Source organism: Anopheles maculipalpis, chromosome 3RL, assembly GCF_943734695.1.
Source record: "Anopheles maculipalpis chromosome 3RL, idAnoMacuDA_375_x, whole genome shotgun sequence".
Classification (NCBI taxonomy): Eukaryota; Metazoa; Arthropoda; class Insecta; order Diptera; family Culicidae; genus Anopheles; species Anopheles maculipalpis.
In genome coordinates this window covers 20409687-20427720 of record NC_064872.1, presented here as the reverse complement: position 1 = coordinate 20427720, position 18034 = coordinate 20409687, and the positions used below count along the sequence as shown (strand labels likewise).

The following is an 18034-nucleotide window of genomic DNA, read 5'->3' as shown; positions in this document are numbered from 1 at the left end:
TTTTAAGCTTCAACAAAAAATTTAAAACAGTTGCGTAAATGTAGGGTTACATTTTTGTTAAGCATAATTTATTGCGGTAGTTGATAAATATGTTTTATGTTGTCTCCTTTAATAGGCATTTCGGTGATTTATTGTAACTGTCTTGTACTCAAATCCTGAATGTATGCAATAATAATGTATTTGAACACTTTCCCTCCCCCCTAAAATATGTTTGATTCTGCCAATAAAAACCCACCCATCCGTTTTTTATTCCTTCGACGTGAATCCAATCAAGCCAAACGAATGATAAAAGAAGCAAACACTTCTGCAAACGTTCCCACCAGGAGGAAGCTTAAAGAAGGCGGAATAAAAAGCACCCTCAAGATCAAGATGGATGAAACGAAGATGAAACGATGGTGGGAACTCTCAAAACGATTTGCGTGCGTGCGAATCACGTGTCTGACCGGTGTGAACCGATTTTTCTCTCTCCGGTGCCGGTGTGTGTAAAACGTGTCTGTGAACAAGGAAAGAATAGAAAAAAAACAAAGCGCCAGCCCCTTCCTTGGGAATAGAAGGATCGAACGATTCGCTCATTGCGCCCATTGAATTCCCTTGCAACAGCGCAAAGCGCAAAGTGGAAATCGCAATAACCGTATCAATTTCGGCAAACGAACCATTTCACGTCCAGCGTGCGAAGTGCGTCGAAAAAGGGGCCCGCTTTTTTGTGTTTTGGTACGGTAAAGTTGGACGTGAAGTGCGTCACGAATTGGCACAAGTTTGAAGGCCGGGCTGGACGCATTTTTCGAAGGAGTGTGTTCTTTTGTTTGTATGTGTGTGTGGAATATTTCGCAATATTCGGCAGAACTGTTTCATTAACAGGATTAGGTTAGCGTGAAAGAATAAGAATTAATTATGTTGATGAATGGATCAGAAAAGTTCCACCCTTCCAATAGCACGTTAACAGCTCAAATGTGATGAAAACTGGGAAATTAGTAACGAGACGCAATAAATTGTTTCGTGCATTGCATACTTTCGGGGAGTAACTTTCCAAACTCCCAAAAGTATGCAATAAGAGTTATTTTTCCTTCCAAAAAACATTGGAACAAAAAGAGATGAAAAATAGCTCGCCGATCGCTATCAATACATCAATCAGAGCATCAGACGGCCTCTCCCAAGCAGCTCTCGCTTGTATGGAAATGCGATCCCACGTCACAGCAGCATCCTAACTCGACGTTACTTTATTCGCCCTCATCCCATGTGTAGCCTTTAAATGTCAAATCACTCAAGCTTCACCTCTTCACCACGTCGCACAAGGTTCCCAATTACGCAGAGCCCCAACGGAGCACACGAAAAGATAAGACAAAGATCGAACGGCACAGCGTTGTAAGGAATTCACTCTAATGCCGCTTCACTGTAACGTGGAGTCAGACGAGAACAATCTTTCGGTTCTCTTTCGGGACATAGAATGTTTTTGGCGTGCTTTTGTTTCCCTTTTCACCCGCATACACTGACCTTTAATTGAATTTCTAATCAGGTGATTTATTGTTTTGTTTACTAATGTGTACATGCTGCTTGTTCCATCTCTTCGGAAGGCACCCTGGTGTTCTGAAGCTTTTTTTTTCAGTCCCATACCCTCGTTAGGTTCCCTCGTTGACGTACTTGTATGTGTAGTCTTACCTTCTCCTTTCAAAATTACGCAGCCAAAAATTGCTGTGTGAGATGTTCATGTGTGTGTGCGGGGGGAGTTGTTATTGAGGTTTTTCTTTTAGCTTTGGAAATGCCTGCAACCCTCCCCCGGTGTCCAAATCCGTTCGTTAAGAACTTTATTGCCTCTCTGCCCGGAATCGTTTTTACCGAGCAGTTGCTGCCTTTTTTTGGTACTTTTTTTCGATAAGCGATAAGAAGAGGAGAAAAAAAGGGAACAAAAGGGAAAACTTTTGGTGCAATTCTTTTTTTTTTCTCGGGCCCCACTCCCGAAAAAGAAAGCAAAACATAACAAAAGCTTTGATTGTACCACACCAATAACAAGGAAGCAGTGCTTCTTACTTTGTGCAAAAAGTAGAAAGTGAAAAAAGAAGGAAAAAAAAGAGAGAAAAAGAAAAAGTGAGCAAAAAGAGTAGAATCGTAACCACTTGTCTGTTTCATGTCGTTTTTTTTCTCTAACGCTTCGTTGTTTCTTTTTTTTTGTCTTGTGTCTTGTGCCATGTCTTGGCTACTTGGATAAATTGTGTGTTCTGTGTGTAGAAGCACCAAAAAGCAGTGGATTAAGATTTCCCGAGTTTGCAGTACTAAAAGAGGGAGAGAGCTGGTAGGGTAATGTTTGAAGCGTTTTTTTAGGAGGCGTTTTCGCCTCCTGGGACCCCGTCATCATTCTCTAGAGAAGCTTGGTTTCTTGGGAGGGCATTCCCGGTCCCGATTTTTTGGGGCCGGAAGATTATACCGCAGTGGCATCATTTCTGCTTCATTGCCCACTGGTTTTAGTGGAGCGTATCCGATCCTCAAAATAAAAAAAAAAAACTGGCCATGAAGCTTCGGTAGCCTTAAGGTGAAGTTTTATTTTTCAATGGTTTTTGTCCTGGTCGATGTTTGTTTTTTTGTGTGCTTTGTTTTCTATTCACACCATCCTTTAAATACTTCCCAAATTCGTATCGATTTTTTACTCTCGAAGATTGTTTCGTTACATTATTGGTCGTTTCGTTCGTACTTTATTATCCAATTTTTTTCCTCCTTTTTTTTCGAACTATTACGCCGACCGGCTTAAGTATAGATGTTTTTGTTTGGTTGTTTTAGGTTTTTTTTTTATTTTACTAAAAGACAAACAGACAGTAAGCCCTTCACAGATAGAAACAAAAAGAGACCCCCTTGATCGGTTCTCCATTTCTTATGCAGATACACTTAACACGTTCGCATAACTCGAGCGACGTGATGCAATCACGATGGAAATTCGCAATCGCAACCAGTGGAATTAATCCACCGGGTTCGTAGAAGATGTTTGAGGTGGTGTGGTGTCGATAGTACGCACCGACAACGCCAGGAGGCATCTGGGAAATGGGGGAAGAAGGCACATGTAATGGGAACGGAACACATCACGTACCAATCGGAGGTTTTCGCTTGAAGATGCGTTCATTTTATGAGCATTCTTTATGCTTTCGTTTGGCACCGGTCGGATGTGAAACGGGTGTGTGTGGGTGCTGGGTAGTTTGCCATTTCATATTTAATGCATTTTATTACACGATTGCCTTTAACGCAAACTGACAACTGCTAGTTTCTTTACATGGGTCGTCGTAAAAGACGCCAACCGTCTATACCTTTCTGGGTACATCCCAGTGCGCTAGATTTTCAAAGGTGTTTGGTTAATGTGTACCTGTGGGGTGATTGTATCTGAATTTTAAATTTCAACTCAAGCACATTATCACGGGGCGAGAGAGAGAGAGAGAGATAGAGAAAATTGCAGCAGAGCAGGGTTTTGTGGTTTTCTCGGAATAGTTTGTTTCCTTACGACGTTGTAATCGTTAAAAGCTACATTTGTGCACAATCGAGCAAACTGTGGTCATAATGAATAAATTATTGATTTCGTTTATAATTTTAATTTGAAATAAATGTATAAGAAACAATAATATGCTACTGATGTCATGGGTATTGCATATCTTCGGGATGAATTTTATTCAAGCTTTCCTCGTAAACACTTTGTAGTTTCCCGTGCAGAATCACTGTCGTGAGAACTAATTATTATCTTGGGTAAAATTTAAAAGCGATTTTGGTATAATTCCTGTATTCCTGCGTTCGTATGCAATTTTTTTGTGGACTTATTTGTAGTCCAAAGACTGTTTAGAGTCTGTTTAATTTTAGCATTGCAACTAGTGCTGTGTTAATCAGTTTTACTGATGAACTTAGTTCAAGTGACCTCTAAGTATTGAGAGTTGAATCCTCCCGATAGCGTCACGCTAGAATGTTCAGAGCTACCTACTGACGACCTTACTGCTTTGTGAGGACAAACCTACTTTATTACGGAAGCGCACTAGAAAGGGCAGAACTTCAATGGGAAGAATTCTTGTGAAAACTACTTTAGGTTGGTATAATGACATAAAGAGGACAGAGCCAGTTTATGAGGGCAGAGGTACCTAGCGATAGCAGAGCTTCATAGTGTGAGTACAGTTAGGACAAAACTACTTCGCTAATGCACAGCTGTCCAGTTACGACAGAGTATCTTAGGACGCAGCTACTTTGTAACGATTAAGCTACTTCTGGTGTCTGAGGTAAATGATTAAAGTAAGGCTTCTCAAGAAGATCAGAACTTCATGGTGATGACGTATGGAGTCCCTTAATTTTATTATGAGATTTCTTTCACCCCATCTCATTACAACAATCTTGTGTTCCTTTCCATGGCACTGTTTGAGTGCATGATCTAGTTGCTTGTAAGTAACTTGTATTAGTCTATTGTTGGTCCTCTAATATGACTGTTACGCTGAAGCTACAATGCTCATACAACAAGCAAAAATTTCAAGCAATTCTTCTTTGTCTTGGCTTAACGGTTACGCCGGCCATCACATGGAATTGAACCTCGGTCCTGCCGTGTGATGATCGGCAATGATGTCGCCTACACCACCGAACCTCCACAATCAAATTGTCTACCTCAAATAATCTACATTAAAACAAAAATGCATGTTTCGAGCGGTTCAAGTGGCTGTCGTCGCTGGGTACTTTAATGACGACACCATACAACTCAAAGCCCGAAAATGTATTCGGCGATCGGAAAAAAAAATGCGTAAAAGCATCTGCAGAGAGAGAGAGAGATAGAGAGAGAGAGAGAGATCTGGTGAATTCGATCACAAGAAAGGAGAAAGGATAGAAGTTTATTTTTAACGCGTAGGGCCAACAGATGTAACACAGATGCAAATTTGCAGCACAGATGCAAATAAACTCAAAACGAAAAACTTCATCCACATCAAACCACAGCAATCAGAAATAGAAAAAAGAACAAAATTATATCAAGCACATTTTTAGGCAAGCTTAACTATAGATCGCTCAATGATCGATCATTACAATAATGATAAAACTTTGTGCCTTTTAATTCTAGTCAAGAAGTTTTGAGTGTTCCCCTTCCCAAGATAAGGATTCAAACCTCAAAAGTGCCTGATGGAAGCGATGGAAGAATCATTCCCTCGAAATACCCAAAGTCGTCTTGCCGATTTGATACACTGATCAGCAGAGGAAGTCCCCCTACAAGATCAAAGGCTTCAATATTTTCAATGTTCTAGTAAGGAGGGTCGATAGTCTGAACGTTCGATCATATGGAAGATATTGGTTTGCTCAGCCAGATCGTCGCTTAAATGTCCGATCACTTTTCTATTTTATTAATCCACACTTTATGCGATTTTTATCATACTTTTTAAGCATAATTCATGGGGTTTTCACAATAGACGATCAATACATAATAAAGACCACTTGATTTGTTAGAAATAGTGTCAAAAAAAGAAAAGCTTTACATCGATATGAATCCCTAATTGGGAGTCTTTCGCGTACGGTCATATGATCGTTTGGAATGGTGTGGGTTTTGTGAATCAGGAATTTTTGTTTGTACCGATAGAACGGCCTGGTCGTATTGCGTAACGATCAGGATATAACAGATGCGATTCGCCAAAACAATTTATTATGTACTCGAGGTTTTACCAACGACAGTAGAAATTTGAAAATATTTTATTTCACTGTCAAAAATAGTCAACGGCTTCGACTAAAATGTTTCGAGTTGTGGTAGTATTAGGGCACGAAGAGCCTACGTGAAGAATAGTTTAACGAAGAAATAGGCGTATCCTTTGACGAAAAATACAGAATACAAAATTGTGCAAACCGTTAGCACGTTAACATCGATTTAATGGGGAATTATACGTGTCTTACCAGCAACAACAGTGGAGATGATGTGGATATAACCGAAAGGGTCTGTTCGCGTTCCCTCACTGTTCAGTAAACACATCGGTTCTTCTGAAAACAATCGTGAAGACGTGATAGTAGCTTCTACTAGAAGTTTTAAGCACAATCATTACCATTATCGGCAAACAAAACTTCTGTAAAGCTTTTCTTGCTCAAAGTCCACACTTCAAATTGCATGGAATTAAATAATTGATTACTGTAATCAAAAAGTTCAAGTTCACATGACCACCTTCACAAGCACACTGTGCCACATTGGTGACCACAAAACCGATACCTTGCCCATTACCCTCGTCCCTAGGCAGGGTAAATGCTCCAGTGAAACGAAATCGTCCATTTGCGAAAGCGTGTGTTGAAAGCTTTTGTGGGCAGAATAGTTTAAAGGATCGCTTCCCGGTGGGATTGCTCTGTATGTTTGTGTGTGTGTGTTTGTACCCATTTTACAAATAAATATATGAATGCAATGCATACGTGATACTGCATTTAAAAGCTTGCCGCCTTGCCCACTTCAACAGCGCCGGGACGACGGGTCGGAGTCGAAATCGGTGAAAACGTGTGCAACGCAGTAAACCGGCTTCTTCAGAACACTGGCTGTAATTATATATCCCATTCGTATGCGGTGTGATGGTGGTGATGCATTGAAAAAAAAACTTCTTTATACTATTGTTGCTTTGAGTGCTTGGAAAATGCATGGAAAAAAGGCATAAACACACACACACGAATGGCAGCAAACAGCGAATGGCTTCAATTGAATTGCAACTCGCACAAACTAGCCATAAAGCCGTACATACACGCATCTTTTTCCCTCGTTTCACGAAAGCTCTTGCTGCGTGCTTGACTCGTGTGTGTGTGTGTGTGTATCAGTGTATTTGGCGTGCAACAGTTAATCAGAAAATTCCATTCCCTGTTGCTCACTGTAACAGCAGTTTCTCAACTACATGCGAGTTGGCAAGAACGTGAACGCAAGAATCAAATTGAATTTCGCCCTCAACCGTCCGAACAGCACAAGAACAGCTACAAACGATGGTGTTGGGTTGGGTTCGTGTTTGCGCTTTAACTGTGCTGTTCAGCGGGAAAATAAAACGTAACAAGGCTAAGCTTTGATGCAAATATTTATTGCACACCACTTGAGGGAGTCGAGCTCAGCCGAGCGCACTTTTATTAGACAGCGAATTGTGCATCATATACAATGCACCGGAAAGACAAAAGTAAAACTGCATTACTGGCTTCTACTAGCCCTTTTGGTATTGTGTTTAAATTTTTTTTTCTTTGCTTGAGAATATGTTTTATTTGAATGACGCTCAAATATACATATGCGCAGTAACATAGTCGTAAGTTGTGTAATAGAAATATTAATTAAATTCCCACAGTATCATTCTGGAAAGCCCGTCCACAGTTGAGACAAATGGAACTCTTCACATGGAGCACACCCAACAAGCAGGAATCCTTCCTGCCCCATCATTGTGAGAAAAAGGTTACGGAAATTTATGCTTTCAAAAACCGATCCATCCGCGCTCGAACCATGGTTGACATGGTAATGGATGCGAAACGGCCGCGTGCGCGAGAGCTCGGATGACTTCATCCCCGAAACATGGAGCTAGTGTACCAGCAGCATCAGCAGCAGCAGCAGTAGCACTGGAACTTCCCATGGCAACAATGTATGATGCCAGATGATTGGATTGAAGGAATCTACAGCCAGGCGCCAAAGAAACGAACGAACACCCTCTTTCTCGCTGGGTGAGCGAGAAACTTTATGATGAGGCTCGTCCCCGCGTCCCGGCGCTCCCGGATAATGCTGGGAGGTTTGAAATTGGGAACCGGCAAGGAACAGAAATTCGACAGCGGCCATTTTTCTTGAAATTTTTTTTTCTCTCTCACACCCCTCACGCCACTTTGGTTGCTCTTTTCCGAAGTTTACTTTAGTGTTTGGGGGGGTTGCGAAATGGCAAAACCAGCGGCAATGACAACAATCGTCCCGGGAAAATGGAATGTTTGCGAGGCAGAAGATGATATTTTACACAATTTTGCTATCGGGTGTTGGTGTTGGCACGCTTGAGCGGAGTAGAAGGAACCTGCTGAACCTGTCAGAGTTTTGTCAGAAGTGTGTGTGTTCGTCTGTATGTCTCGCAATCTCCGTCCTGGTGTCCTGTGCTCGTGGTAAGATGTAGGAGAAGGGACAGGGCGTAAAGATTCGTGTTCAAGCGTTTGGGGCCGGTTTGAAATTATGTAAATTGGCCACGCGTGGGGAATGGGCACGTCATGTACAATGCATCTGGAGCCGGAGAGCAAGGAGTAGAGTGGAGGAAAAGGGAACGGGAGGACAAAAATTTGTCCTAGATAGATAATATAGGTGTAGGAATGTAAGGACGTGGGAGAAGAATTTATGAAAATTTGTTATGTTTACTCGCGCAGTATGAGAATGCAGTTAAATATGATTGAATATTCCCTTTAAATTCCAAGGAACTGTAAAAGAAAACCTCTGTATTTGTGAGAACAATCTTTGTGACAAGCCATAAGCCAATCAATACATCAATTACTGATAATGTGATCTAATTATTCCCACAAACAAGATTAAGTAGGATCACCTAGTACAGTTTTGTCCAAATTTTTAATTAATGGCACTTGGTCGAAAAGTCCCCCAAAGTTATGGCTGCATTATGGTAAACAAGAGAAGAAAAAAAGTTTTCTTTTGCACCATAAAACATCACCGAACTTTGTAGCGTGCTTCAAGTGACAAAATTTGAATTTACAACCATTTATTTTGTCTTCCTACTTCCATTTTATCCTCCTCGTAAAGTATCAGCTTACACCCACACACACACAAACACGAGGATGTTCTTACCGATGATGAGCGATGCTGCACGGTGATAAAATCCCAAAACTCTTCCTAAACACTGAACAAACACCTGCGCCAATACCATGGGACGGTCGGTCGACACCACCGACACCGCTGGATTATCGCTTGCAGGCGCCAGAATATCCGCAGGGGATCTTCCTTTTTTATCTGCTTTCCGCACTCGACACACCGCACACGCACACACCACTTGCCACCACCTTTCCACTTCTGGTGGGAATGACGCCGACAATTAAGCACCAATTAACGATTCAACACGCTGGCAACAACGAAAAACACACACCGTGAACCGTACGTTCCGCCACCGCACAGCGGCAGAATTATGACACGGTCTGAAGCAAACCACAAAACAAAGCGATTCTGTATGCCACCTTCTGTGTGTGTATGTGTGCGTCGGAAAGGTACGTTTTTTGGCGCGCAGAAAATCACAAATGCACACAAAACACAACACGCGTTTCAGAGGGTGAATGAAATGAAGGCTCTTATTCCCGTGAGCACGTATTACAAGTTTCCGAACCGTATCGATGCAAGAACGGATGTTAACTGATGAGGATGAACAGCACCAGCAGCATGCACGCTTTGCAGTTGGGCCATCTGACTAACGCGGTTAGTGATGACGTTGTTAAGAATAAAAGAAAAAAGATTTTGTACGTTCGGTTACGTTCGGGTTGGGCTCGTGTTTGGTTCGGAAAGGGTAGTTGCATAAGTTCCTGGTGAAAAGATAAAAAAGATTGATGTAATAAAATTAAAATTGTAAAAAATATGTCCATACATACTGCTTGAAACATTTTTGGCTACAATTATTAACTTGAATCGTGAACTTTTGATAAATAAAAAAGCATTTCAAGGGCCACCAGGCGTCCGCTTTAGCATGGTGTAACTTGTCACTAAAAACATATAATTTTCAATGATTAATTTTGTAGTATAAAGTAAGAATTTAATAACAATTTATAGATTTAAATCGTGGTCTCTTAAGAAATAAAAAAAACAAAACACTTTTTATAGTGAGCCACCAGGCGTCCACTTTAGCAGATGCCTCAATGAACTAAAAATCAAACAAATTTTTGTTATTTTTTTAAATATGATCATTAGAATTTAGAACGAAAACATAAGCTTACATCGTGGTCTCTGATAAGAAATAAAAACCATATTTTTGAGTGAGCCATCAGGTATCCGTTTGAGCATAGTCTAACTCTTCAGACACAGGAAGAAAGTACTAAAAATAGACCGATTTGAAAAATTACAAGAAATTAATCAATTAATGCCCATCGAAAGCACTCCATTCTGCGAGCAAATAAATATTAACCTCATTTATCCTGTGAACCACCAGGCGTCCGCTTGATCAGCATCGTTCACTAAAACTCGTCAAATACTGTACCGCGCTGTGTCGAATGTCACAAATACAAACACAATTCCACACTTATCAATGTTTGTGATGACGTTTACTCTTTCATCCAACTTTCACGTGGCGTTACAGTGTGTGCGTGAATGTCCTTTTTTGTGCGTGTTTTTTACAGTTGCATCAGACGCTTCATACTATTTGGCGGTAATTTGGAACGTTTCGAACAAAATTTGATCATCGTGGTGTTCAAAGCATGATGTCACTACTCACACACAAACACAGATTCTCTTATTTCGAATGGAATTAGTGAAGTGCGTTAGGGTCACGCATACGAATAGATGTGTTGATATGAAAATGAGCTGAAAACCATAAAAGAGGGTTTTATTTTTTATCTTTACTGGTGTTTGCTTTTTTATGGCTGAATATTTACGATGAGTTTTTTTTAAACACATTGGATTTGAATTTCAAAGGAAAAAAAAAAGAAAACTAAAAAATAATCTTTACCGAACAAAAAGTTTGCCCAAATCGTTTTCAAAATACGAAGAACAGGATAGCTTTTTGCAAAAGATATTTTGTTTTCTGACCTTAAATTTTATTTTACACCGTAAAGCGTACCTGAAGCATTTAGGATTTTTTTAAAAATTAAACAAAACATTACATAAACACATTTCTTTTCGTACCAATGCAAACACACACTGTAGGCTTATCATCTTGTTATTTGTTATTTTTGTTACAATGTTTTCCACGCCATTTGCCGCGTCCTAGCTGGCTGGTACACTCCACAGTCACTAATGCAAAACTTGGCTGGCTTCATTAGTGCGGATAATTGAAATCGATCTGTGTACGAAAAAGGGGGTTTAATTGAGATTTTCATATCTCTCTTTAGCCAGCGTACGGCCTTGCGTGCCGTTTGTACGTTACAGTGTTTACTCGCCTTGTCCCAAAAACTCAACCCAAAGTGAGCCCATTAGTTGTGGTGTGAATGTTTGTCGGAAAGAAGGCGGCGCGGTAAAACAAATTTAACGCAAGTACTGCTCAAAGAGGGTGGCGAAAAATTGATTATCAAAATTGAGGACCATGTTGCGCGCCTATGTTTTAATTATCCGGATGCGAAAACTAAGAAGACCCGCTCATGACGCCCAGTCTCTCGTGCGGAGAACCCTTGTCACGGTCAGTCAGAATGCGATGCGGGTTAAGAAGTAAAGCCAAATTAGACGCTTTACTTAAAAAATCAAGTTCATAGATTGTTTGTTAATTAAAAATGCGTTAAAGTAATTCTATCTGGAGCACAACATTGGGCACCGCTCGCTAAAACAGTTGGAGCACCATTGAGAAGACAAAACAAGGTTTGGTCTCATTTATCAATGCAATTAAATTATTAATTAACCAACAGGAATTATTGAAAGCAAACTGTCAACGTGTCACGAGCGTAACATTCATTAAATATAGCAGTGAGCTTCCCGATCATTACTCATAACGTTTTAGCTTCGCTCCGGTGCTCGTCCGACCATCCGCAAAAACGAGCGATTGTTTATTCCGGTTGACTGAAGCCACACCGTTTTGAAGTGCATCCGCTTGAATTGCTCTGAAAGAGTAGGAAAAAAGTTAAATTCTGTTTACAAAAATGGCACAATTCGAGATTCTACCCAGCGTGCTTTACATAAAAATGGTTCTAGTGGGTGTGATTCCGTTCCGATTTCACCGATCAACGCTTCAACTTGTCTGGTGCAATCCATTATTGTGTTACAGCTTTCTCGTGGCTATTGCTGCACCAACAGTTCGATTCTGCATGTATCTCACACTTTATCTACAGATCTATACAAACAATAGTGTGGTATTTTTGTACGCATTATTTATGGCTTTCGTGGAGCTGATTAATTTTATTATACCCTCATGCTATCTTCTGTGGCAACGGCATAATGTTAAAAAGTTGTATGACTTGTGTAAACTACTGTACAAAAGTACGTTACAAGCTGAAGGTTTTCCGATTAAAGTGTGGTTTCGTAAGTGTCTGTTTTATAATTTACTATACGAGACGGTGCACGGTATTGATACAGTGTTTAATGTATTGTTACCGACAAAGGAGTACATACAAGATTATCTGTACATGCTGCCATGGGCTGCACTTAGCCTTCTATCCAAATCGGCAGTGATGACGCTTATGTATGGTAGTGTACAGTATGTGAGTATGATGGTGGAGAAGTTTCAAAAGCTACTACTACTTGCCAGTAGCTCTACTGGTCCAGTGCAACAGGAACTCCTTAGACAGTTACACCTTGGACAGGATGGATATATGCAGTTTTATGAACATCTGTGGAAGGCATCGGTATTAATTAACGAACTGTTCGGTGTACCTTTGTTAGCGTACCTTTTGTGGGCACTGGTTCATGCCACTTCCATGTACCATGTACTGTTTGGTAAGATACTGGTAGGATTAAACTATTTGCCATTTAATTTGCTCCTGTTCGGGGCTTTTGAATTCATGTTGACTAACTTCGAACTAATGTACCTGATGAAAATAGTGGATACTTGTGGTCGGATTCATACAGAGGTAAGTTGAAGAACGGGTCACTGACGCTAAGTAAGAAGATTTAGGTTGACAAATATATACTCTAGGTTTAAATATTGGTAGATATGGTAAAGTTTGTAAGTGCTGCAATGACATATAGCAGCTTTTTAGATGACTTGATACAAAGCTTTTTAGATGAAGAATTCCTTGGACGATGGGTCCTCTCGATGTGGGTCTAGGACTAGGTCTAGGAGGATTTCCGCTTCGCTTACGATTTTGCCTTTTCTGACAGATGCGAACTAACCCAGCTCTGTAGTATGATTAATGACTCGATTCAGAACAACTTTAGCTTATAGCATATCAAGAGATATACACTGAAGATTCTCTCACGTGTATGAGGAAGAAATTTGATGTAGCTCGGTGCAATCTAGAGCATTGGAATCTGAATTAAGTTATTATTCACCCTTGAATGATTGTGTAGGCTCTCCATGCCCTACTCTGACGCAATACGTACACGGCCTACAGAACGGTAACATATCTCTCCCAGTAGCGTATGTAATCCCTCGAAGCCCCTAAGCGAAATCCAGCTGACCGGAGGGGAAGGTTCTTTGTAGATTCAGGCCCTTACCAACTCGGGGCCCTCTGCGGCCGCTCGTTACGCTTAACGGTAATGTCTGAGTGTGGATCTGAGGAGGAAATGTCATCTGCCTTGGGAGGTTAACTTCTTCTTCAGAGATCTGAATGCTCACGAGACTTATTGATACCTCGTAGTGGATTAGTCTGTCCTTCCTACGCGGGAACATTCGGGATAGGAATTTATTCCCGGTCCTGCCGTGTGAAGACCATCGCCGCTATCACCTCAGCCACCGAATTGGAAGTGAAAAAATGGTAATATGGCTAAGCGACGTGGGATAGCTGGCGTCTATTTTTTTTTGGCGTCATATTAGCGTTGGCTGGTTGTTCCTCTCTGTCTTGATATCTTACAAAACCCATAAACCTGGGAAAACCCGCTTTAACGGCGACCTGGCTATCTCGCTGAACTGCTGAACTATGAGCATAACAAGAAGATTAAGCACAAAGAACTCCGGATTTCGATCTGGACTTTGATTAGATTTGAGACTATGATTTAATTGGTAGAGGTACCTTTTAAAAAAGGTAATTTTGCCGAGTTTTACTAAGCACCAACTGAAAATGAATGATTTTTACTCACCCACAGGTGCTTCGCTTTTCAGAGTTTGAAGAGATTCTCTTCAGTATTCTATATGCCTAAAGTTACAAAGTCGTTGAACAAACATCTGAAACAACAGTGTTGAACAATTATTTTTGATTCCATCTAAACGTTTGCATAACTCCGAATATTTTCATTTTCGGTTAAGATTCTACCATCGAATCTATACTGTTGCTTGTCGCACTTACGCTGAGTATTTTCATTACATTTCCTAAGAAAACAAATTTTCTGGAATGAAAACAGAAGAGATATTACAGCTTGCATAGTTAAATAGAACAACATGATCACGAATCACAAGTATATAAGGCCTTCTTCCCCTCAGAATCGGCATTAATAGCGCTCCACAATCTGGTGAGCCTCCATTACCCCGGTCAACAATGATAAACGATAGGGTTGTGAACGGTTTGTTGATGTTAAGCACCATACTTGGAACCATATTCGGCTACCTCACCATCACCTACGACCGGAAACAGAAGGAGTTACGGGTATCAACGTTTCTGGTGATTTATAGTATCGTGCTAGCGCTTGGTTGTACCGCCACGTACCAGGGCACCCAGTTCCTGATGAGTGATACACGCTATCGGAACGGATTTAAGGCTACGTACGTCAACAAAGCGATCAGCGCGGTACAGGGCCAGGTAGTGCTGCAAACGTTTCTGTCGGCCGTTGTACGCCGTTACCAGAAGCGTTACGAAATCGCTCAGCTAATACGGGAGCTGTTCCAGCTCAAGATGGAACTGTTTAACGCAACGGAGCTAAGCCAACGTTGGACGAAATGGCGCATTTTGCGTAAAATCACCATAAGTCAGGTGATTGTAACGAGTTCCTTTCTGTTGGCGATCCTGCAAGTGATTGAGTTGGGTGAGGAGGACATTACCAATGAGCTGCTGTCGTTGTGCATCTTTTACTATCCGAAGGTGAACGTTATCTGTTCCGTATCGCTGTACTACGCGGTTATGATGTTTCTACAAAATTTGCATTTTGCGCTGAACGAACGTTTAAAGCAGCTGGTGTTGGAACATTCGAACGGACCGAGTGGTTTGCGAGGGTATGTACGCACGCAGCATTCGGTGTACATTCGAAGCAAGCTTAACTATCTGGCCGACGCCCGGTATCGGATTGTGGCGTGCTGTACTAAGACGCACGAGCTTTACCAGCAAATGTTGCTCTCCTGTAACTTTCTCTGTATGACGTACATTATCTCGCAGGTAACATGGGTTTGGATGGATTGTAGAAAACCAGAAAAGGATGCTAATAATTTTGTAATATTTCACTAGCTGTATCACTTTTTCGAGATACTGTATCTACACTATCGAACGCAGAGCGAGTTATCATTTGTTGCGCTAGGACACGAAGTTCTCACCTGTCTATTTTGCTACTTTGAGGTTTTCTGTATTGCCCAGGCATGTGAGTTGGTCCGTGAGCAGGTCAGTTCTATGACTCAACACATCCAAAAGTAGTAGACATATCTGTCATAATGCAGTCATTTTGTGCCAATTGTATCCTCTGTGATACAAAATGTTTCACATTTCATTTTCTTTCCAGTCTATAAAAACTCAAAAACTTCTGCTCCGTCTAAATCTCAACCCTGTGGATCATAACCTGAAGCAAAGTGTACTGTATTATATGCGTTTGCTCTTTGCGTTGAAAATTTTAGTAACTTCATCTCTTCAACTAATTTCAGATCGAAGTGTTCGCTCTGCAAACTTTACATCAACCGCTTGAGTTTACGGCCTGTCGGATGTTTACGTTGGATTATACGGTCTTGTTTTCGGTATGCCACAAGCTTTTTTTCGTTGGAAACTCTAACTTATATCTCACTTTCTGAATCTTTTCTCATATTTTTGTCTTTCAGATTGCCGCCTCAGTAACAAATTACCTCATTATCTTGATCCAGTTTGAAATGGCTCTCGGACAGCAGTAACTGAGTTGGGTGTCAAATGAGAGAGATTTCCCCAAATTAAGAATAAAGTTTACTTACGTATTTCGATGTCTTTGACTGGTGCAACCGCTCTCGAAGGAGCAAAATTGTCTGACGATCATTCATACCGTGCTTTCAGGTGATATCAACATCATATTCCATATTCCAACACAGTTTGGGCTTTTCAATTCTCTTTTATCTAAGCGCTCGTCCTTGAAATAGTGAATTAACTGGATGATGTAGAAGTAAAGTTTTACAATATTACCGGCCAATTGGAGCATTACTAATGCCAGAGGCCTTGTTGGTTGTTACCTCATTAAGTTCCCACTCTCGTTGCCGGCTCTTGAGCGATCCTGTTCTAAGCTTCAAGAACCTTAGCACCCGCCGTTCGAAAATGGCGAGTGCATTGGCGTCCTCCGTCAGCTTAGTCCAAGACTCGTACCCGTAGAAGACTACCGACTACGTATCAAGGTGCAATCGTGCATCTCGTGTGTTGTTGGATTCTTCTGGGTCGCAGGAGTTAGTGGAGTCCGTAGTACGCACGATTCCCCTGAACAAGGAGCCTGCGGATTTCGATGCTTAAGTTGTTGTCCGAAGTTACGATCGTACCAAGTTAGCAGAACTCATCTACTGCTTCAAGATCGTCGCCGTCAATTGATACTCTGCTTCCGAGTCGGGCTCTATCACGGTCAGAGCTTCCGGCGAGCAGATATTTTGTCTTCGACGCATTGATCCTCTATCCAGAACTCGAGTAGCTCTAAGAAATCATTTCTAGTCCAAGAGTTTTTTTCACTAGTTTTAAGGAGAATTCATGTCTCAGTAACACATGTCAGTACTGTCAGCAGAGTTAGCAGCATGCCTGCATGCCATTCCTGGATTTGGGTTGCCTGATTGAAGATGGTCCTCTTGTCTCGGATGGTCCTTTCTAGCTCCAGATTGAAGAGAAGGCAGAAAATCTCCCTCGTACAGGCCTTCCATTCTCTATGCAGCGATGCTGATCTTTGCTATTCTAACGATTCTTTAAAAAAACAGTATTTACCTTATCCTTGTGTTACACTTAGTTTAGAGAAAAATACAACCCACGGTTTAATAATATAATATAGATATATACGTGTATATATATTTTTTTAAATCATAACATTTGTTTTTCACCGTGTCTGTTTTGTTTGCTCGACAATTCTTGCTTATTATCATGGACCAACGCGGACAAAAGGGCGGCGTTTGAACGTGCGGCGCGTGTAGTGTGGTGTATGTATGTGTTCTCTTCATCCCATCCACTTCCAACTCTTTGAACCGATTGTGAAAATACGAATAAATGCAGTAGACGGGGACATATACATAGATTCCCGGTAAGGCTTGCATGACTACTACTTGGGAAGGAACGTTCTACTGAGTTTTTTTTTTTGGAGCAAAAATGGGTTAGAGAAAGGTAGAGTATACATGAAAGTTGTGATAGTTTAAAGCCTCCCTTGCTTATTCAATTCCAGAGTTTGGACATACCGTACACGCACACATACAGACACAAATACATTCGCACAGCAACTAACAAACGCGTACATACATTTAAGAACACAGATTGCACACGCTTTAAAAATACATCCGGAAGCATGCCTAATTTTTATACGCTAGATGCTTGTCAGTTTTCCTTTACATAAATGCTACGAATCGAGGTGCGCGGACACTTGTTTTGGTGGAGAGTGGCAACAGGAAAAACGTTTGATTTGAAAATGATACAAAAAATTTGCAAACTACACTACACTGTATTGGAATGATGCGAATCTATATCGATTGATTGAAACACTGGCAGTCGTGCGCGGTCATTTTATAACAATACTATAACAACGAGTTTACTGAATCAACGCACGCATTAGATGTATATGAAATTATAATAATACACATTAAATAGAACTGATTCGCTAATGTCCTCGGGAGGTGATTGTTTGATTGTTTCAAGCATTTGGATTGGCGATCGAAATCGAACGTACTGAGATGTGTGTTTGTGTGTGTGTGTATTAGACGGTTTCAGTTCCGGTTTTGCTGCCCGTGCGTCCTTCTCGCATGCATCCACTTAGAATAACATTTAAGCACAGCATCAAGGTAAGAAAGTAATTCAATAGTTCCTTTTTTTACATTTTACATGATTCTTCCTGGCCGCGTCATCGAAACTAAACAAACTCGTCTCTATCCATCGGCAAAACATTAACGCCACGGAATCGATGATACCTCACACTACTAAATTGTGGCCTGCATACATTCTGGTCACCTCTTTCCGTCTG

General features: G+C 41.0%; 2 protein-coding genes and 1 pseudogene across 2 annotated transcripts in view; all 3 read left to right on the top strand.

The window, feature by feature from the left end:
• Positions 1 to 18034, top strand: part of LOC126565490 (uncharacterized) — a 500287-nt gene that overhangs the window by 65265 nt on the left and 416988 nt on the right. The window lies entirely within an intron of this gene.
• The window catches only part of LOC126564801 (protein PRRC1-like), a 299123-nt gene that overhangs the window by 261902 nt on the left and 19187 nt on the right, over positions 1 to 18034 (top strand). The gene's annotated exons all lie outside the window — the stretch shown is intronic.
• On the top strand, positions 14215 to 15761 carry LOC126560467 (uncharacterized; annotated as a pseudogene).